This window comes from Amphibalanus amphitrite, unplaced genomic scaffold (genome assembly GCF_019059575.1).
Source record: "Amphibalanus amphitrite isolate SeventyFive unplaced genomic scaffold, NRLGWU_Aamphi_draft 000561F_arrow, whole genome shotgun sequence".
NCBI lineage: Eukaryota > Metazoa > Arthropoda > Thecostraca > Balanomorpha > Balanidae > Amphibalanus > Amphibalanus amphitrite.
Genome location: NW_024882055.1, coordinates 71,878 through 93,225, shown reverse-complemented (window position 1 = coordinate 93,225; position 21,348 = coordinate 71,878). Strand labels below are relative to the sequence as shown.

At 49.6% G+C, this 21,348-nt stretch overlaps 1 protein-coding gene and 1 long non-coding RNA gene across 2 annotated transcripts in view; one reads left to right on the top strand and one right to left on the bottom strand.

Moving 5' to 3' along the window:
• The window catches only part of LOC122393893 (E3 ubiquitin-protein ligase TRIM9-like), a 42,440-nt gene that overhangs the window by 6,126 nt on the left and 14,966 nt on the right, over window positions 1-21,348 (top strand). The gene's annotated exons all lie outside the window — the stretch shown is intronic.
• Window positions 7,774-16,003, bottom strand: LOC122393894. Its single transcript, XR_006258771.1, has 2 exons — window positions 15,716-16,003; window positions 7,774-10,086 (listed from the first exon to the last, which is right to left on the bottom strand). It is a non-coding gene; the product is annotated as an uncharacterized LOC122393894 (long non-coding RNA).

Below are 21,348 nucleotides of genomic sequence, written 5' to 3'. Positions count from 1 at the left end.
TCCAGTGGTGGGTATCTTCTAATATTCAAATTAAAATGAAAAGCAATAGGCTTTCTCAGCGCCGACGACGGATTTCACGTTGATAAAAAAGGGAGCTCAAGGTCAGCAAAACTCGGGTTCAAGGAATGGCGGGCGTTGAAATGACTGCTGACGTCATCAACAAACCGCTAATGGTTAAGAGATAGGGACTAAGCTGGTCCCACCCTGCAAGTAAAGGGAAGAAATTTCTTGAACACCATAAAGCTGCGGGGGTTGCGACCAGGATAAATGGTGGTTTCTGAGCCTGGCCGCAAACTTGGCTATCTCAACTCAAAACTAATGTTAAGGTGGGATGGTCCCTTTAAGCACAAACCACTGGGTGTGTGGCGGAGCCACCGACCACTTGTGGTCGGTGGCGGGTCGGCCACCGGGCGGTCGACGGCCGCGGGTCGGGTGCTGACCGCAGCCGCCCCCGCTCACACACCGCCAACCGCAGACCGCCACTCCCGCTCGCGGAGTGGGAGGCCGGTCTCACACGGCAGCGTAGCATATCCGGCTCCGTGGAATAGGAACGGCCGGTGGGGTTTGGCCACGGTGGTAGCGCCGGATTTCGATAGGTGCTAGGTGCATGGGTGACTATGGTTGGATTTGGAAGCTCGGTGGGAGCCGGTAGTTGATGCTTGGTTGATGGATTGGATCAAGGCTCTATAGAAAGGTAGGCTGCTCCGGCCGCGAGAAGTGGCAACATGTATCAGCGCCATCTATGGGCGGGATGCGTAGACCACACTAGCGTCATCTATGGGCAGCGGGAGAACTACTGATTCGTGACGTCACAGATCACTCTGCGCCCGTCGGCTGCAATGCAACTAACGCTAAAATGCGTTTACTCCCGGTCATTCAGCTCAGCTAGCAGCTCACATTTTCACCAGACAGATCAGTGAGGAAAAATGAACCGTTAGAATTAACATAACAATCGGTACAGGTAAACGTTCCGCCTTACCTACCTCTTAGATATAGGTAAGTTTCCACCCATCTACCGGACACAATGGGTCTGTTCCAGTCTCACTTCCTAACGCATCTAAACTCCTCCAAGATTGCTTCCCTGTTCAAGTGGCAGCTCTAGCCCCTACAAAGTCAAGGAGGGCCCTGCTCCAACCTCCTCTATCTTGCTCTTGGAGTAGGTAATGCATTCGCCATAGCCCATCCGTGGCTGTTTCTCTTTCGCTATTTCAAAAGTTTATCGCAACTGGACCGTTTCTGATTCTAGATAGCATCGTAATTCACTAATGCGTACTGAATCGTGAAATGATAAATTTCATATTGTGTAATGTATACCTAATACCTATATAAAGCACTTGTAATATATAAAGCGCCTGAAACAGCGGTACAGTACAGATGCAGGGCCGTTGCCTGGCCGTGCCAGCCAACATTTTTGTTTTGTTTTTTGTTTTTATGTGCGCAGCGCTTGTATACAAACACCTTAAGAAACAGTGCTACTTAAAATACCTATCGTTAACTAGCCATATTTCTTAAACCAAACCTCGCCGGACCTATTGGTTTTCTTCATACGCCCCGGCCGAGAGGGGAGGGGTTAGTTGTAAGTTGATAAGACTCGCCGTTTCGCCCCTGGTTGAGCTAGATTTTCGCGGAAAAGACAAACGTATGCGCCGTTACGAGACGCACTACGCAGCGATTAGTAGCTGATTTCAAGGCCTCAGGTTAACCGGTCACATCTGAGGTCCGGTCAAGTGGCCCAAGCTAAGTGTCAGTTTTTGGCAAACAACTTCGTCAGAAATGTTCACAGAGCCGCGATTTTGACAGCATCTTGTTTGCCTGGCTCAGGCTCGTCGAATGGTATACATTTTGTTCGGTCGAGCTCAACCTAAAATGTTGACTTCGGGTGAAGGTCAGGTCAGAGCCCTTCAGGTCACCAAGTTGGTCGAAGGAGGTCATATCGCATATCATTCGATTCGACAGGTGTTCCCGAGTCCATTGGTGGGTTTCCGTACTCCGCTACGCTAGCTCAATTTGATCAAGAGCTATTGACGAAAAACTTATGACCTTATCGACGTCATAAATGACGTCACACAAGGTCAGCAATACAAAAGTGAAGCATCGGATCGTGTGCATGAAGTCACGGTTCTGTGTGCTTGACATAGTTCTGGATCATTGCCGGCGCCATCCGGCGATGATCCATATTTACATATCGTATCCATATTTTCCCATCGACTTATAATGGCGAGGTCACGTCATGGTGAGGACTTGACCTCAGGTGACCCTTAGGATAAATCCAAGACATACAAGCTGTGAGACCTCTCATCGATACTAGGTCCTGTAAGTTCATCTCCCTGTGAAAGCTCCTCGGCTCTTGTGCACTGTGAGAGCGCTGCGAAGTCACGACATTGTGGGGCCGTGCAGAGGTTCACTTATGACGTCATAGACCCGAAACTGACTTGACCCGAAAATGCAGTTGGTGTCAAAAGATCCGGCTTGAAGGAAAGACCAGGTAGGCCAAGTTTTGCCTCTCTATCGCCGGCGCGTTCCGAACTATCGCGAAAAACCCATGGGAGTGGGGGCGGCACCCGTCTCCCCCTTCGGCCGGTGAGGGTTAGATGGACGACATTGAAAACACATAAATTAAGGCAATAACATAAAAATCCAACACATAGGCAAGAAGTTGCTTGTGTCTTCCGGACGAACATCAGTTTGATCATTGATGTATGAGGCTTGTTTTCTATTCGTGGTAACTGCGATTCGGTACCTTATTCGTTCGGCACTGGTGTTAGCTCGACGTTCAAGACGCTCTAAATCGGACAAATGCGTTAACGAATGGAAAGTTGATGTGTAGCAGCCACGAGAACGACCTCAATTGTACCAAAATAAAGAAAAAGACCTTACGTGACACTCAAAGTAGGAAAAAACAGGTGCACAATATTCCCCTCCATTGACTATAACACTATCGGCCTTCGGGCAGAGTGATCTGTGACGTCACCATATTAGCTCCGCCCTATTTACAGCCGTCAGCCAATCAGCGCGCCGGCCGCTGTCCAACGGCCTTGAGCCAGCCTATTGCCAGTTTTTGATAGCGGAAAAGCACGGGAGCAGACCCCCCTGGATTGGATAAGGTTTATGTGCGGTAGTTTTGGTTATCACTGATCGTACTCACTTTTTGGAAGTCAAAAGCCAACTTTTGGATCCAAGCTGATCGTAAATCATTGTCCTTTTTTTGTCGGCTAGGACAAAGCTTTAGATTGGCCTGCAGTGCGGCGTGGCTGCACACATATTTTCTGGGCGAATGACCATCAGAATTTCATTGGCACAGAATGAAAAGGCAACCAACAACAAACAAACAATGGAATAGCTACTGCGTAAATCCTCCATTCGATGGGTGAAAGTGAACAAATGGCATGTGAACATGGGAGCGGCGAACTTTTATCGATGAAACTACTATCGCATCAGGAAGTTGATGTCCTGGTGCATAAGCGCTGAACATGCCAATTTAAAATACCGCAAATCCTATAGCTCGAAGCAGGCTTTGTATGGGCTGTATGAATGCCCAGCAGTTCAAATGGACGGTACCGAAATGATATGCACGCTGCACATCGCATGCTGTGCAGGTTTTGTGGCACTCCTTCAGCGCCCAAATGAAATTCTGTCTCCCCGAGCTCGGGCTGAATATAAGCTGTTTGTTGGTTATAGCGAATGCAGCCGATGCCCGGTGACGACACTGAGCCTCGGCGGCTGTTGGGTGTCACAGGGTGCATGGGTGGAGAACCTGCCCCGGCCACCCCGGCCGTGGCCGGGGTAACTTTCAGCCTACCCCGGCGCGGCCGGGGTAACTTTTCTACTCTTGTAAATCCTAAAAGCTGTCTCCATACGAGAAAAGAAAACTCACGCTCTTCGAATGTTGACTTCCATGGGCGTAATATTGCAAATCAGGTAGGTATTTACCATTTACTTAACTTGCCATAATCTCCAACCCTAAGACCCGCGTGTGGTCGCCAATGCCAAGATTGCTCTCACATCCTGTTCAGTTTCGAAATTTTGTCGCGCCTTCGGCGCACTTTTTTAAAACCACTGCTTAACCTCATTGCCTTCGACTGACCTGCCACCAACCGCAACCACACCCGTTTATGAGCGCACCCGTCAGGGTGCTCATAAACACCGAGCGGCCATCATGCTTCGAACTCGGACTGTTGTAACCGGGCCGCGTGCTCTCGCCACGCGGAATCCAACGCTCTAGCAACTGAGCTACGAGACCGGGACCGGTCGATATTCCTGGATCGACTCCATGTTTGTATTATAAGAGCCATCCAACATTGAAAAAGGCTACGCCCGTGGATGTCAGTGACCTATTGTAGTGCTTTGCTATGGTTCGATCTGTCAATTTCTCTGTAAAGCTTCTACTATGGTGAGTTGTCTCTTTGTAGCTATTTTGAGACACAATAAAAAGCTGAAAACGCAACATTTAGGTACTCAAAATGGCATATGGTTTGGTTTGGGTTCGGTGTGAAATTGGAAGTTTAAGTAAAAAGAATTAATAATTTAAAAGGAAATTGCCTTTTCGATCATTCCAAAAATGTTTTGAATAAGTGAGTGAGTGAAAATGAGGTTTTAAGGCGTCCCTGTCCATTGGACATTCGGCCGCCTGTAAAGAATCTGTTTGCTAGAAAAATATCGAATTGCTAGAATTTTGATATTGCAAGTGCTTATTTACTTTAATTAAGTGTGTGAGTTCTAAAATTTTGACCTTTAAAGTGCTCGGTAACGCGTTGTGGCTTTCTTGGGAGGTGAGTGGGATCCTGGGACTTACTTTACCTACTATTAGAATAAGTTTTACGTTATAGTTACTTTAAAGGGTTGTTAAGATGCCACTTTGTCCTCCATCAAGACAATAAATTCGATTTGGGATTAATTTTGCCATGGTGCCGGCACATGGCCTACTCTTCACGAACTACACCATGGGTTCTTTATCGTGCGGGTTAGGAGGCAATCCCCACACCCCCTCTCACGCCGGGTGTCGCGTTCACCCTACAATGCCGGGTGGTGCATGGGCCTAAATAATTATTGTCTGAAGGACAAGACTGCATGGCCATTTAACAACTTTGAAGAGGTGAAGACCAGTTGGCCTCTCTTAATTTTGAATCTCTCCTGTCTGCGCGTGACTGGCACCAAGCTTGGACCAGCGCACGGCTGAGTGGTGTGGTGAATGTCGGCCGGCGTAACTGGCACCAAGCTTGGGCTAGCGCCCGGCTGAATGGTGTAGTGAATATCAGCCGGCGTATCTAGCACCAAGCTTGGACCAGCGCACGGTTGATTGGTGTAATGGGTGTCAGCCGGCGTAACTGGCACCAAGCTTGGACCAGCGCACGGCGGAGCCAGGAGAATTCTCGAGTGTGATTACCGCTAAGTCAACTGTTGGGATGTTGGGCACGGCACTTAACTGTTCGTTGATGTGTGCTTTAGAGTGCTCCTGTTAGCTTAGTGTCTTGTAAATATCTGAAGAGAAGTGCTAATAGCTCTGGGTGTCTGTCACCTAAAAGCTGATCTAAGCTCAACGTTACGTTCTCCTGCCGACAGAAGGCAATAATGTGTTGTCGGTGGAGGTTGAAGTTAGAGCACTCTAGCAGGATGTGTTGAACTGTAGGCACTGTGTTGACATTGCAGAAGGCACAAATGTTATATTGTTGTGGTTCTAGCCATGGTGCGTTGAGTCTGGTGCGTCCGGTTCTAAGTCTGGTGAGCATTACTTCCTTTTGCCTTGTGTTTTGTTTTGAGGTCGCCCAGAAGCCTAATCGGGGTTTGATTGAGTACATGTGTGCTGGTCCTATCTCGTCCCATGTCGTTTGTCGTAGTTGTTGTATGTGGAGTTCGAGGATGGCCTTGCAGTCGTCTGCCGGGTACTGTATTGCAAGTGGTTCTGCTAGATGCAATGCTTGCTTTGCTAGTTTGTCTGCCTTTTCGTTTCCAGAGATAGAAGCATGTCCAGGAATCCAAAGAAATTTAATGTTTCGTTTTTCAGGGATAGAATTTTGAATGCGAGAAATGATGAAATGTGTTGGGTTTGTGGTGTTACTCAGGGCTTGTAAGACTGATTTTGAGTCGGTGCAGATTACTACGTTACTAAGCTTTTCATGGGTACATAATTTGACGGCGAATAAGAGGGCCATGGCCTCAGCTGTGAAAATGGAGAAGTTATCCGGTAAACGTCTGCTTAATTCAAAGTGCGGAGTCGTCAGTGCAAAAGCTACTTTGTGTTCCTGTTTTGAGCCGTCAGTGTACATGAATGTTTTGTTTGGGCGCTGTGCTTTGTATTCGTTAAATTTCGACTGCATTTCTGTTGGTGTGATGTCTGATTTGTTTCCAGAGAAAAGATATTCGATTTTGGGTGGTGCCTTTAGCCAGAAGGGTTTTGCTCGAGGCCTGGGTGCCAGATCCGGTAAAGTAAATTGCAGTTTAGATAAGCAGGTGCTCAACTGATCATTTAGTGATGGGTGTCGTAATCGGGAATGTCTATGACATCCGAGTCTGCTTATCGGCCGGAAGCAGTGTTGCACTGGGTGGTTCGGAGTTGTTTTAACATTAATGGCATATCGGCAAAGTTGTTGCATACGTCTTTCCTGGCAATTCAACATGTTGACGTCGGCCAGAAGTGTCGTGTTTCGTGTACTGGGTATGGCCCCGGTTGCAATGCGCAGACATGTGTTCTGGATGGCTTCTATTTGTTTTATCTGGTGATCTGTTAGGCTTCCGTGATAAGCTATACTGCAGTACTCTAAAATGGGTCTGATGATGGCCTTGTATAGTTGCAAAATGGTTTTTCGGTCGCCGCCCCAGTCTGTGCCTGTGAGCGCACGGAGGAGGTTCATGCGCTTTGCGCACTTGTTTTTGATGTCTTTGATGTGCTTAGAAAATGTTAAATTTCGATCTATGCGGACTCCTAAGAATTTGAAATCTTTGGCTTCCTTAACTGCTTTGCCGTTAAGGTTTAACCTAGTGTTAGTGGTTTTCCGGTTTCTAGTGAAGGTTACAGAGGCGGACTTCTCGGTTGATATGGTGAAGCCCCATTCTTTGCACCATAATGCAATTTTGTTCAGGCCAAGTTGGACGTCTTTTTCGACCTTGAAGAGGTCGTGGTGTGTAGCCCAAATGGCCACGTCGTCCGCAAAAAGTGAGTATTTTACATAGTACTTTGCCGTGGTGAACATGTCGTTGATCATAATAAGGAAGAGCGTTGGTGATAGTACACTACCTTGAGGGAGACCTTGATCCTGAGATGTTGCTGGTGAGAGTGTTGTGCTGCACCTAGCTTGGAAGGTTCGGTCCGCAAGAAAGTTGATGATGAAGTGAGCAAGGTGTCCGCGCAGTCCTAGTTGGTGAAGCTTGTAAATAATTGCCGGTTTTTGTACTCGATCGAAAGCTGCTGTGATATCTAGAAATACTGCTACTGTTGTCCGTTTGCGATAAAATCCTGTGCTAATGTCTGAGATGAGTCTAATGATGTTGTCTGTTGTCGACTTCCCGCGCCTGAAGCCGCATTGGTGTTCGTCGAGCAGGTCATATGTTTCCAGGTGGTGTATGAGGCGTGTGTTGACCATGCGCTCGACTACCTTACTGGCGCAGCTAGTGAGTGAGATGGGGCGATAGCCACTGGGATGTTGCTTGTCTTTGTTTGGTTTTGGAATTGGTATGATGGTGCTTTCCCGCCAAGAGGTCGGGTAGGAGTGGTTTATGAAGAGGTTATTAATGGCCGTGTCAGCGGGGCCTTTAGCCCTTACCTTCAGCAAAGACGTCTGCTGGTGAACTGGATTGTATTGGCGTCAGATACAGGACTTTATATACGATGAAACACACGTGTACGAAACTGGGACGCTGACCGACACGCGTGAATGTAGGACGCAGGGCGGCCGGCTGGGCACTGCAAAGCGCAGCGTCAATCAACTTTATTATTGTACATGCGTGCGGGCCGGGCCGCCCGTCCGTCACACGATGAGCGTAACGAATAGGATTTTGCAAGGTTTCAATTAGTGTAAACTGTGAGGGTGCAGGATGGAGCAAGGCTGTGCGACATTATCTCACCCTCCCCGGGAGCCGACAATAGGAGGCGTCAACGAACACTTGCAACAAGACATGATAGTATGATGCACAGGTATGCATTGTTGGAGATCGACATCGAAAGCAGCATCAGGTAGAGATCCCATCGGTTCGCCAGGCATCATGGTGTGCAGCAGAAATATTCTCGGACGCCGTAGAATGTAGATGGACCGTAGGTACTCGTATGTGCGCCTCTGGAGTGGCCAGCGCTTGGTGCTGGAGTACAGCGGCGGCTGGCTGGTATCCTGATATCGCCCGAGATGGTGATAGTGAGGTCACCAGAGAGGTGACGGCGACGTCAGGTGATGTTGTAGCCGGATGCCTGCAGGAAGGCGCTGCCACGAGTGTGGTGACGTGGCGCAGAGAGTTCAGTCCACCGGTACACCGTGCCGTGTTGATGAGGCGGGTGTGTAGACGGCGTCGGCGTTAGAAGACTGCTGCTTGATGTGGCTGGAGAACCAACAGGGGAATCTCGATGGCAGGAACAGACGGATGTCGACCAGTGCAGGTCTTCGCGGCTGGACTGGGCCCTTGTCCAGATGGATACGCGAAGATGGAAACCTGTGACCATAACTGACACATCGTTGTGCAAAGCGGCTGACAACCTATATTGTGACTCGAGGGGTGTTGAGATAAATGGTTAGGTAGTGAAATGTTGGGAACTTGGAAGAAGTGGTAATGCCTGTATCCGACTTTTTACGTTTGGACAAATCTACAACCTATAGTGAAGCAAAATATACAAGAACAATTGGCCAGCGATACAAGTACATACGATTTACAAGTAATACAAGGATACACATTTGACAAGCAAGACAAGTACATACCATCATATTTGCATATAGGTATGTGGACGGCACTTGGCCGTGTCTTCTTTATGAACCATGGTGTGTGACGTTCAAGTGACAATAAGCATCATGTGACACAAGCAACCAAAATGTACAATCAAAAACGTGAGGCTTAGAAGGGAGCAAAATTTTGGCCTCACCATGTTGCACTTCCGCTTACATGATAATGTGAAGATCCTCGAAGTTGTAGATGTATCGGGGCGCCGGCCGGGCGTGGCACGGTCGCACTGTGGTACATTGTATATAATCAGGCTTGAAGAGCCTGGCGGAAGCGAAACATGATAACGGGGAAGTTTGAAGAAAATTAACGTTTAAAAAGAGTGATTACGAAAGAGAGGGTAAAAATACCAGCCAGAATGGCTAAAAACGAGATAACGTAGTTTTTTATAGATGTGCCAATGGAGGTTGTGGTCATAGAAATAGAGTCGAAAAGACCACGGGAGTGTGTAAGAGCTGTGTGTTGAACAGAGGTTTCATTACGTTGCGTAAGGTTCAAGATGGGAGCATCTAAACAAAAAGAAATGGGTTCACAGCTTTTTATTGATCGATGAGATAGACAAATTCTCTCTTTGTGGCATTGTTGGGAAGTAATAAATTCGATGGTAATGAGGGAGTCTTCAGTAGTGAGTGAAACGGCTCTAGTGGACAGCGGGATAGCGTTGAAGGAAACGGATGCGGGTCCTGACGAACAAAGGGATTTGGCACGTAGGACGATTTTTGCAGCCAACGGACATGAGTGACATCCGTCGACCGTACTACGGATTCTATCCTAGGACATATTTTGGATGTGGAGAGGGATAGGTACGTATCGTTGGTGGTGAAAGGGGCGCTATGCAAATAATTTTGATTTACTTACTCGGTTACCTTTCTGTTGGCGGGTACAATCAGAGGCAGCGTCCGATGTCGTTCTCTTTGGTGCCACAAGAATGAGCAGCACGTATTTGTGATCAAAAGTATGAATTGGGTGGGAGGGGGGAATACGAGTATAACGTTTCCTACCGACTACCGAGCCATTATCGTTATCGTTCGGGTATGTAGCAGTTAAGTATAATAACAAGGCGTATGCTTTCGGCGGAGTCCGGTAGGTAGTTGTTTGGTTTTATGTATGTTCATTGATCCAAAATCAGACGAGGTGCATAATTGTACCCACAATCTCGAAGATTGGTATCTGTGGACAGAACAAGGCTGAAGTGTCAAGTAACGCCATAAGAAGCTAATTTTTTCCAAATGTCAAAATGATGTCACAAAAAATGCGAAGAACATTGTCACACAAAACACCATATTCAAGACATTGCATGTCATTTCATGTCATTTCATTGCATGTCTTTGCATTGCAATTCTTAACTATACTTATAACTAAAGGGATATATACAAAAGGGAAGCGCTTCCATATATACAGGTACCTACAAGAATCTTTGTCCTTGGCTATTCTTGAGCTCTATCTGAGACTTTCTCTCTTTTCTTTTACGGTACCGGAGCTCTATAATATATTCTATCTCAATTCTCACTTTTTTCAGCACAAGGACGAGAGTTTTTTTTTTGTGTTTAACTGGCAGTTACGTTACTGACCATATCTTGGAGGTGCCCGTAAGTTGGCTATTGGCCTTAAATTATAATGCGGTGGAGCTTGTTCCATCGCTGGTCCTTGGGCATTGTAAATTTCCTCCATTTCTGCCAATTCAAACCGTCGCTGCGGCGGCATTCTATCTCGGACCTCTCTCTGTTCCTGTGGTCTCTCGGGTTGAGCGTCTGCATGGGTCCCTGGGTCGGCCAGCAGCGTAATGGGAGGGTTCTCGCCAGTATTGCTGCCTGGGGTAGCTTCGCCTACGGAACGTGTAGCAGTTTCACCACTGTGAGCCACAGGAGGTTTCTGAGCTTTGAAGGGGTTGTCCTCGGTGAATTTTTTTAATCGGTTGACGTGCACGAGTTGCACGTCACCGGGATTTTCCAGATGCTGGATACGTGCATTGACGGGACTAGTCAAATGCAGCACTCTGTATGGACCTTTGTTTAACTTTTGAAGCTTGCGGGTGAGTCCAGGTTTGAATTGAGGATTGTGAAGGTACACCAGCATGCCTTCATGGATGGACGGAGGATTGGATTGGGTTGGATGGGATCGTTCTTGCGCCAAGATGGCGGCCTCATTGTTGTCGCGCACCACGTCATGAAGTGCCGACAAATGTTTATGGAGCAAGTCACGGTAGGAATCAATGGAGGCAAAAGGATCAAAGGGCAGTTGAGCATCGACGTCCAATGGAAGAAGTACATCACGACCAGTGAATATCTGAGCGGGAGTTTCACCGGTAGAACGGTTGATGGAAGACCGAATGGCTAAAAGAGCCATGGGCAGAACTTCGTCCCAATTCTTTTGGGATGGATCGACGAAATGAGATAAGATATTTGCTATAGTAGCATGCAGTCGTTCCACACGGCCGTTGGCCTGTGGATGACGAGGAGATGAAAGGATGCGTTTGACACCCAGAAGCTTACAAATGGATTGCATGAGTTTTGAAGTGAAATTAGAACCACGATCACTAAGAAGAATTTTACTGATGCCGTACCTTGAAATGATGTTTTCAACAAATGCTTTTGCGACAGCTTCGGTCGTGGTTTCGGCTAAAGGAATGGCTTCCGGAAATCGACTAAAATGATCAATCCAGCTAAGGTAATGGGTGTTTCCACGATAGGAAGTTTTGAGGGGACCTACAATGTCAAAAGACGAAATATGCATTGGATATGCTGGTGTGAGCGTTCGTTGTAGTGGTGCTTTTTTGATGGTTTTGTGAGCGTTGCGTTCCATACACTGCTGACATGAGTTGACGTATTTCTGTACGTCTGTGTACATGTGTTTCCAGAAGAACAACAAACGAATTTTTTGAACAGTTTTGTCTAACTTGAGGTGACCAGACCATAGAGTATCATGATATTGTTGTACGATTGTCTTTTTCATTGGTTCTGGTACTACAAGCTGATCGACGAAAGGACGGGTCTTGCTATTTTGAGATGAGACATGATAAAGCAAGCCGTCTGAGCTGAGGAAGTAATTTGACAATGGCTCATGAAGCTGTAAATCCATGCGAGCAGTTGAATGGCCAGATAACTGGTTGATAATGGGAATGAGGTTGGGGTCTTTTCGTTGCTCGGCTTTTATCTTTTCTCTTGTCCAACCTTCATGTTCAAACGAAGTGGCAGAAACAAACCCTAGGAAAGTATCCTTTGACTGGGAATCAATTTTAACGCGAGACAGAACGTCAGGTTTTACGTTCAGACGACCAGGTAAGTAAGTAACATCAAAGTCATAACCGGAAAGTTTGAGTGACCATCTGGTCAGACGGCCACCTGGATTGGTAGCTTTGAACACGCCTCGTAGAGGGAGGTGGTCGGTGATGACATGTGTAAAATGACCTACAAGGTAACAACGAAGGCTGTCAAATGCCCAATAGATGGCTAAACATTCTTTTTCAGTAGTTGAATAATTTCGTTCTGCTTTGTTCAGCTGTCGGCTGATGAATGCTACGGGATGAAGTTCTTCACCGTGCTGTTGTTCCAAAACAGCGGAGATCGCAAAATCACTAGCATCAGTAGACAAGTAGAAATCTTTTGTAAAATCTGGAAACCTAAGAACTGGGTAATGAACTAAAGCATCTTTGATGGATTGGAATCCATTTTCACATTCTTCAGACCATATAAATTCAACATCTTTCTTTGTCAGAGCGATCAGGGGCGCAGCTAATTGAGACATTCGCGGGATGTGACGGCGGTAGTAGTTCGCGAATCCTATAAATGAACGAATTTCTTTGACTGAACTTGGTCTGGGGAAGTCTCGAATCGCTTGAATTTTGGATGGGTCTGGACGTACGCCATGCTCATCCACAATGTGACCGAGATATTTAATTTGACGTTGCATGAACGAACACTTCGATGGACGTAGGACGAATCTAGTTTCTTCTAGTCGGGTGAGAACTCTATCAAGCTTTTCTAAATGGTCATCGTAATTCTTACTGGCGATCAGAATGTCATCGACGTAAAGAAATGCATCGATACCTTGTAAACCAGAAAGAGCAATTTGCAACGCACGATTCAGTGCGGCGGAAGCTGATTTCAATCCAAAAGGTACAGAGGCATATTGGAAATGCTGGTTGTTAGCTGTGAATGCGGTATATGGTCTCGACGACTTCGAGAGAGGGACTTGGTGAAATGAGCTAAGCAAATCCAGTGTCGAGAAAACAGTACAACCAGAAAGTTGATCAATCGCATCCGAAGCAAATGAGTTGGGATACCTATCATCTTTGATCTTTTCGTTGAGAACACGGAGATCAGAAACAAGGCGGTAACCACCTGATGACTTTTTGACTAAAATGATGGGTGCATTGTACGGTGAAACAGCGGGTTCTATGATACCACTAGCAAGTAGTTTGTCGATTTCAGACTTAACTATATCGCGATGGGCAAACGGGAGTCGATACGGGTTTTTGTACGCAGGGGTTGGATCTGAGAGTACAATGTGATGTTCATACACATTTGTGATTTTGATATCATCTAACGTATTACCAAACGTACCGACATGTTTCATGAGCATATCGCGCAGTTGCGATCGGTACGGCTCTGGGATGTGATCGAGCTGAAAGTCGTTTGGAGACACTTTGTCATCTTTGTCAGGTTGAGTGGATGCTGAATAAGTTTGTCCTGACGAGTTTTCATCGTTCCTGTCAGTTTCGGATTTGGGAGCAGCAGGGTTGAGCTGCGCTATGCGCAAGTTCTTCCGAAGTAGAATTGGACGAGCCGTAACGTTTGCTACACGAACTAAAACGTACGACTTGGTCAAGAACGCTATTGAGCGAGCGACCTGTATACCTGCCGTTGATTGATCGACGTGACCCTGGATGAAGTATGGGGCCTCAGAGGGTACCAAGTAGCGCGGTAATTTCATTTGAACGAACATTTCTGAAAAGGCTGGAATTTCGACTGATCTGTACAAAAATAAAGGGTGATTTTTCCCTTCATCGATAGTGAAAGCATCGTTTTCGTCGTAAGAGATCAACGGGTTATCAATGTCGCGCGGTGAGTCAGTGGTGCCAAGTAAGAAGCGGACACGTTTTCGTCGCCTTGGGCTGAGCCGTTGCGGCGTCTGTCGCTGGGTGGATGTTGCGGCGCTAGGCTGCAGGAAGGACACACTTTTTGTGTCCGGATTGAACAGTAGCTGGTGGCGGATGATGAAATCTATGCCGAGAATGATGTCGCAACCGAAGGAAAGTGACTTATCGGTCACATAAACAGTATGCTGAATAGTACGGTCAGACACGTGGATGGGTATTTGACAATGACCTAAAATCTGAATTGGGGTACCGGTAACTCCTAAAATAGATAATGACGACTTCTCCAGAGGACTGGAAATGCTGCACGACTGGAAAAACTTGTGACTGATTAGACAAATGCTGGATCCGGTGTCGTACAAGGCTGAACCAGGTTGGTCCTTAACAGAGATTTCCAGGATTGGTGGACGAGGGCGTGTACCTGAATTATCAGCTGCCACGCTCGCGAACGCTGTAGTCCCATTTAGCGTCGCGAGCGGTTGCCGTTTGGGGATGGACTCCGTCGGGAGTGACTCGATCCCCTCCGATCCGGAGATCGGGATTGCGACCTTGAATAAGATCGGTGCCGTCGGTCCCGAGAGTGAGACCTTGATGAGCGGCGATAACGATCATAGCGGTCCCTCGATGAGTGACAGTGATCTGAACAGCATTGTTGGTGCTGTGAATACGAGGGAGGACGATAGGAAGAATGACTTTGGCGAGCTGGGTATGCGTTTCGCTGGTGAGTATATGACGGTGGCGTTGAATAGCCACGGCCACGATTGGGAAACGACCCACGCTGGCGAAAGTTTCGCCGGAAGGGCTGTCGTCCTCTCCCACGCTGAGGGGTTTGGGAGGCGGCGAGCTCGAGGCTGGCCACACGGTGCTGCAACTGCTGAACCACGTCCGAGTTTAACTCCGCGGCCGACACAGAATGTGTAGCAGATGTGTCCGAAGATGGAAGGAACACACAATTTAATTCTTGGGTTCTTGCCAAAGCTATGGCGGCATCAAAATCGGATGGGTTTTGTGGCAAGACCAGCTGACGTAGGCTTGGTTTTAAGCCTTTGACGAAAGCTGCTGCTGCGGTTCGGTTTTTGAGCTGTTTGGTTTCGGGGGTAGCGTCCCATTCGGTCAAACATTTGGTTTTGTTTCTGAGTCGGAATGCATACGCATCGACTGACTCTTGCGGATGTTGTGTGCAAGTCATTAGATCTTGTAAACGGGATGATACGGGGCGATCAGAGTTGATCGCGGATGTCAGGCGAGTAGCGAATTCTTCAAAGGTGGGAGCATGATTCAAGTCATGACGGTTTCGGACCAGTTCGGCCACTTTACTGTCCAGTTTTGTTTTAGCTACTTTGAGGGTGACGCTGTCGGGCCAGGAACCCATGGTTTGAGCGTCACGGACTTCTTGCAAAAAATCTTGAATCGGGAATGAACCGTCATAAATTGGTATGAATGTCGAAATTTGGTGAATGTTAAGGCTAGAAACCGCTGGGGTACGATCGACCGACATGGTGGAACCAGAGAGAGATCCTTTAAGTATTAAACCAAATATGAGAAGAGAGATTTCTATACGACAAAAATAACAGAATTTAAGACCTTTCTACCTAAAAAAAAAATAACTATACACAACGGGACATGGGTCCGGGTTGGGGGGGGGGGTAATAGATACCCCAGCCACCGCTGCCACCAAATGTCAGCGGGGCCTTTAGCCCTTACCTTCAGCAAAGACGTCTGCTGGTGAACTGGATTGTATTGGCGTCAGATACAGGACTTTATATACGATGAAACACACGTGTACGAAACTGGGACGCTGACCGACACGCGTGAATGTAGGACGCAGGGCGGCCGGCTGGGCACTGCAAAGCGCAGCGTCAATCAACTTTATTATTGTACATGCGTGCGGGCCGGGCCGCCCGTCCGTCACACGATGAGCGTAACGAATAGGATTTTGCAAGGTTTCAATTAGTGTAAACTGTGAGGGTGCAGGATGGAGCAAGGCTGTGCGACAGCCGCTAAGAGGTACGTTAATGATTGTTTACTGAGGCGTCGGAAAAATTCGTAATGTATGTCGTCCGGCCCAACCGACGTGTTTCCGCACTTGCTGATGGCATGTGATAACTCGTGTAGTGTAAATGGTTTGTTATAAATTTCGTAGTTGTTGGAGGTGAAGTCGCAGCTATTGGCAAGATTTCCTAGTCGTGACCTGAGTTGTGGTGGGTATGAGCTGTTAGCTGACACTGAATGGTAATGTTTCGCAAATTCCATCATGACTTGCTCTGGGTCAGTAATTTCCTGCCCTCTTACTTTAAGCGAAGGGAATGGCCCTGGGGGTGCGCGTTTGAGGTGGAAAGCTTTAAGAAGCTTCCAGATTTTTGCTGTTGGTGTGAAGCGATTGAATTTGGATGCAAATGATTGCCAAGAGTTAGTGCGCTCTGTTTTAAAGATAGTTTTGCAAGATGCAGCAGCTTGTTTGTACGCTAGGCGGTGAGCCTCGCATATGCAACGTTTAAATTGTTTTAGTGCTCTTTTCCTGATTGCTACTGCTTGGCTGCAGGCTGGAGTCCACCATGGCGCTGATGCCTTTTTGGGTGGTTGCTTACTTTTGGGCACACTGGCTTGTGCTGCGGAGCCGATGGCTCTTAGAATTACTGAAATGTCTGGATGATCTGTGTCACCCAGTGAGAGGTTCACCATTTCCTCAAATTTCGACCAGTCAGCCCTTTTTAAATTCCAGCCTGGAGTAAAGGTTTTAACGTGGCGAATTGACCTCGGACTAAGTGTAAGTTTAATTTTGTAGTGGTCACTGGGCCCTGGGTCTGACGATATTGCCCAATCAAATAGGTGATGGATTGAACTTGTGCAGCACGTTAGGTCTATGGCTCGGTCGATGCCCCTTAGGTTAAGCCTGGTGCCTTCGCCTGTGTTGAGTACTGTAAAGTTGTGTTTGTTTATGGCTGCTTCGATGGTGTTACCGCGGGAGTCGCTGCATAGGCTTCCCCATGCTGGGTGTTGTGCATTGACGTCGCCCATGAGAAGTAAGGGTGCTGGGAGCTGGCTGATTAAGTCATCCAGCTCCTGTGGTGTCGGGTTGGCTTGGGAAGGTGGTATGTATATTGACAGTGTGGTGACTTGTGTGTAGCCTATCCTTAAACGTATAGCAACGCAATTGAGTGGTGTGTTGATAGCTACTCTATTGTGCGGGACACTGTTGGCTATGAGGATGGCCGCTCCTTCTCGTCTGTTTTGTTCGTTAACGTTATGTGTATGCCAAGTGTACCCTGGGATTTTAAACCATTGGTCTGAATCTCGAAAATGGGTCTCTTGGAGTGCAGCCAGGACCGGGTTCGTTCGGAGAATTTCACCTTTGAACTCCGGCCACTTCGTAAGTAGCCCGCGTGTGTTCCATTGTAGCAAGTGCGTCATTTAGAGGGAACTGCGCGGTTGATATGAGTAGTCTCTGACACATAGTGCGAGACTGGAGTAGGGTTGGATTGGTCAGCCAGATCCCTCGCCTTTCGTTTGCGGTAGGCGCGTGTCATGAGAGGGGAGGGAAGAGGTTGGTGGAGGGATTCGATGTTTCGCTGAACGGGAGATAAAGAGCGTGAGCGGACGTGTTTTGGAGGCGAGATGGGACGAGGAATCCGTGTGTTTGAGGCTGGGCCTGAACTTGGGTTCGAAGCGGATGATCGGGTTGAGGGGTTGGAGGGAGTGATGTATAGGCTGGAGCTGCTCTGAGAGCATGGATGGGAATCAGGGTCAGTCTGCGTGTAAACAGACCGCAGAGTGGGTGGAGGAGGAGGGTCTGTGGAAGTGGAGACGGTCTGGGTGATTGGTGGGGGGCTTGTGGAGGTTGCAGTGGTGCGGGTTGGAGGCTTGGGTCGGGTGGGCGGAGGCTGGTTAGGGTGGGTGGGAGGTATACAGTGTGGAGGTGGAGGTAGGAGCGGGAAGTCCCGCCTCAAGAACGGGGGTCCCGGCAGCGGACCGGGCACTCTCCATCCCTGTGGCGGTCTGGGGTGAGGCGGATAGGGCGGTGTAGGAAGGAGGGCCTCCCTGGTGGGGATCCAGCGAGGTGGGTGAGGTGGTGTTGGGATGAGGGCAGGTCGGCGACAGCTCGGTGGGTGCTGTGCTAGTGGCTGGAGTTTTGCGTTGGTGCGTGAAGCGACTGAGGCGTAGGTGCTTCCTGTTACGTTTGCGTGTTTAAATGTTTCGGCTAGATGTACTGGTGGTGCCTTGGAGACCAGGGTGCGTGAAAGGGCTGGTGGTACATGCATGCTCGCCGCGTACCTGGTCACTTCCCGCTCAAATAGCCACTTAGGGCATTTGGAGTCAGTGACCGGGTGCGATCCGTCACAGGCAGCGCATCGGAAGGGACGAGTGCACCCCTCTGACGGATGCCCCTCGCCACAACGTGCACAGCGTGCAGTACGGGAGGTGCAAGCACGTTCTCCGTGACCGTAGCGCTGACACTTCTTGCAGCGAAGGGGCAGTGGCGCGTGAAGACGTGTGCTGTATCGGCAGTGTTGTAGTGTAACGTGAGGAGGTAGGATCGTGGTGTTAAAGGTGAGTTGCAGGATGGTGTAGTGGTGGGTGGAAGCCAGTCGACGAATTGAGCTGACGCCCTGGGACGCCAACTCGTCTCCGATGACTGCTAGTGGTGTGTCTAGCGGGTTCGTGCGGATAGTGGCTCGGGTCGTGTTGAGGGTCCGGTGTAGTGTGAAGGATGCGTCGTGATTGGCGAAGGTGGTGGTGGACAGAAGTGCTTTTGTCTGTGTCTCGTTGGATGTCTTGATGAGGATGCATTTGTGCTGGGGTGTGATGCGTAGCGTAGTGCTTTTTGTGATGTCTGTGAGTGTGCGATTTATTTTGAATGCGGACTCCTTGGCCATATTCAGCCGGGGGTCCGTGTATTGGCCGACGACGTAGGAGCCGAGGTGGTGCAGTTCGATGTCTTGTGTTGTGGTGGTGTATGAGTCCATGTCTGTTAGAGTTATTTGTAGAGTGGAGAATCAGGCGCAAAAAAAGAATAGAAAATTAAACAGATGTAATTTTAGTGGTTGTATTTGGCAATTTCAAGGTCGGTAGGTTGATGAGAGATAGTGAGTTTTGGAAAGCCGTTCGTTAAGCTCCAGCTGCTCATAGAAGACGCAGCCTGTTACGCCCTGGCTTGACGAACCCGACCGAAGTCAGGTTCTTAGGCCCCAAGCGTGGAGGTATCACCGTTAGGTATCCCGGCTGGGTGGTGGATAATTGGATCTGAATTGAAGGAGAAAGAGGGAGAATTTGGCGTAGGAAGGGTGACCGGTCACGCCGGTTGGTAGGTAGACGGCAAGGGCAGCGCCGGACCACACCTTCAATCCAACGGTAGCTCCGAGCCGGCTTTCCGTCAGTCAGATGTAGCCCTATGGAACGCTTTGCCGGTGCCGTATCTCGAACGCTTGCTGCTTCTTCTTCCTGCGGCTTCACCCTTTCGCTGCTGCACTTGCTGCCGGCGCGAACTGAAAAAACTACGGTGTCGGATTCAACGCTCATCCTTGAACAAACACAGCATCCTATTCCATGCGTCAGAATAGGGGTTTGATGATGACCGTTGAGAACAACGTGAGTATATCGTCTTCCCGCGACTATCGGTCGCCGGCCGGGGTAACTTTTTCAAACATTCTCCACCCATGACAGGGTGGAGTGCGCCAGAGCCGCTCCTGTCGTACACCTGCCGTGCATTATAACACGTCAGGTCCTCCCTCTCCGCCGCTCCCCGCGCTGACCTCAGTGACACGGTGATGGGTATCGGCCGTGTGGAGCACCCGATATCCGTGAGGGCGTCTCCCGGTCTCTGAGAGCCCGCCCCGCCGCCTCTCGGCAGCCTCCTACTCCGGCGCCGTGCACCATGCTGTGCATGGCAATGTGACCTCCGGCACCGGGACTAAATCAAATCGGGCGGAGCGCCGCCCTGCAGCTCTGAAACGACGCTGCTCACGCTGGCTTGCAGATTTGTGGGCTGTGCAGTGTGCACGGTGCATAGGTGCATACGCTCATACATGCATCCTGTTTGTTTGTCACGTAGGCATGTGTCCTCGTTTCAAGGCACAAAGATGTCCTTTGCCCCGGCTGGCCTGAATAGGCAGCAAATATCTTCTCCACTCTCCGTCCCCACAACAACAAAGACAGAGAGTCGATTCCCTCGGCGCCAGCCTCCGTCCCGCTGCGGCCTTCTGTCTTGGCTCCTGTCCCCGATAGCTACGGCTCATGGGAAAACAGCCGCGGCAGCGCCGGCCGTGTGTGCCACATACATAATGCGTGTGGACCGTGCGGTATCAGATGACGCGCCGTGGGCCGGCGTCAGGCGGGCGGGCGCCGCGGAGCGCTGTATCTCGCGGCGGCGGCCCGCGGCGTCCCACCGACCGCAGCTGCCCTGGGCTGATGGCCGATTACGGGAGGCGGTAGACCGTGGTGTCCGCGCCGCCCGCTCCGCCGGTGCCCGCGGCTGTGTCCCGCGGCGCGGCGCCCCCAGCGGAGCCCCCGCCGTCCAGGTGTGCCGCGCGGCCGGCCGGTGCGAGCCGTGCACCGATCCGACTGGTCACCGGCCGGCCTTCAGTGGAGACGCTCCGCGGCGCACCTGCTGAGAGCGGGCCGCGCGGCTACAGACGACCCCCACTGACGGGACGGGAGGGAGGGAGGGAGGGAGGGAGAGAGAGAGAGAGAGAGAGAGAGAGAGAGAGAGAGAGAGAGAGAGAGAGAGGAGAGAGAGAGAGGAGAGAGAGAGAGAGAGAGAGAGAGAGAGAGAGAGAGAGAGAGAGAGAGAGAGAGAGAGAGAGAGGAGAAGGTGTTTGTCATCTCATCACCACATCATCCTGTGCTCTATGCCGGGGAGAAGGGTGGAGCAAGCATAATACAACCGGTTGAGCCTGATCAGTTGCCGTATCGACCGGCTCCCGCCTACACGAACCAATCGATCTTTATATCGCGATATCCACAGACGCTGCCGAGTAGCCCGTCAGCTGCTGCCCGTCTCCGTCTCCTGTCCCGTCAGCCGTGATGATATGCCGTACCGTCACCCGCCAACTGATCACTCGTATCGTCATGTAACCCCGGTCGTGTATAGGTACCCGTCCCAGATCGCCGAGTTCTCTCGGGAATCGGGATCCACCTGTTGGTGCGGAGAGTATCTTGATCAGGTGGTGGATAGCGTGGCTACCTGTCCAGCTGGCTGCCTGTCGTCGGGCGGATGTCCCATCACAGCCGCCAGCTGCGAGCCGCGGTCAGTTGTGCCGCGCCCCGGCGTCGTTTGGAGCTCAATGGACCTCGTGTACGCCGCCTGTTTTATCCTCCGGGTGACTGGGATGGTGTCGTAA